The sequence below is a fragment of the Octodon degus genome, unplaced genomic scaffold, assembly GCF_000260255.1.
Source record: "Octodon degus isolate 3935 unplaced genomic scaffold, OctDeg1.0 scaffold00011, whole genome shotgun sequence".
NCBI classification, from domain to species: Eukaryota; Metazoa; Chordata; class Mammalia; order Rodentia; family Octodontidae; genus Octodon; species Octodon degus.
The window spans coordinates 13,834,472-13,835,541 of NW_004524587.1; the positions used below are offsets into that span (position 1 = coordinate 13,834,472).

Below are 1,070 nucleotides of genomic sequence, written 5' to 3' on the forward strand. Positions count from 1 at the left end.
AAAAAAAAAACCCTATTTAAATAAGGGCACAGGGCATAGCTCAGTGGTACAGCACTGGCCTAGCACATCTCTGCACAGGCTTCAATCCCTACCCATTCCATCCACCCAACCCCATCCTTTCTCCACAAGTAATGATTTTTATTAGATTCCAGTTTAATCTTTCTAGGTTCTTTTTGCAAAAACAAGCAACACTGTACAACATTTGTCTTTGTTTTTCTGAAATCGGGTGCAGGCTATCCTCAAACTTGCAGCAATCTTCCTGACTCTGCCTCCCAAGTGCTGAGATTACAGGATTGTTAATTGTTAATAAAAGATTGTTTCCAATATTTTCCTCCAGTGAGTAAGAATAAAATCAAGAATAAGGAGGGCTGGAGGGGCCAGGGAGATAGCTCAGTACAACAAGCACTTGCCTGGTAAGCGCAAGGTCCTGAGTTCAATCCCCAGTACCACAAAGAAAGAAAGAAAGTCACATTTATTTGACGCTAACTAGGATTGCAATCTGGGAAAACACAGATTGAAGCAATCTTTAATATATACTTCCTCCTGTACCAGACCCGCCCTTAAGACAGCCTGAAGTAGCCAAAAAAAAACAAACAAACAAACCTTCTTAACATACACTCCCTTAACTGGGTGTTATGTCACATCTGTAGAGGCTGAGGTAGGAAAACTTGAGTTTGCCCTAGGCTACACAGTGAGTTCAAGGCCAGTCTGAACTACATAGCAAGACCCTGTTTTTAAAAAGCCAAAGTAATAGGCAAGTATGGTGAAACATGTTTATAATCCCAGCACTCAGGAGACTGAAGCAGGAAGATTACCATGAGTTCAAGGTCAGCGCGAGCTAATAGTGAGTTCAAGGCAATTTTGCAACATAAGCAAGACCCTGTCTCAAATAGAAAGCAAAACAAAAAACGACCCCCCTAGGGGCCAGGGAGATGGCTCAGTGGAATAAGTGCTTTCCTGGCAAGCGCAAGGGCCTGAGTTCAATCCCCGGTTCCGCCAAAAAAAAAAAAAAAAAAAAAAAGTCATTATTTAAAAAACAAAAATGCTGGGCTGGTGAGATGGCTCAGTGG

The 1,070-nt window shown here is 42.1% G+C and overlaps 1 protein-coding gene across 1 annotated transcript in view; it reads right to left on the bottom strand.

Annotated features, from left to right (window-relative positions):
- Prmt7 (protein arginine methyltransferase 7) overlaps window positions 1-1,070 on the bottom strand; it is a 47,534-nt gene that overhangs the window by 42,971 nt on the left and 3,493 nt on the right. The gene's annotated exons all lie outside the window — the stretch shown is intronic.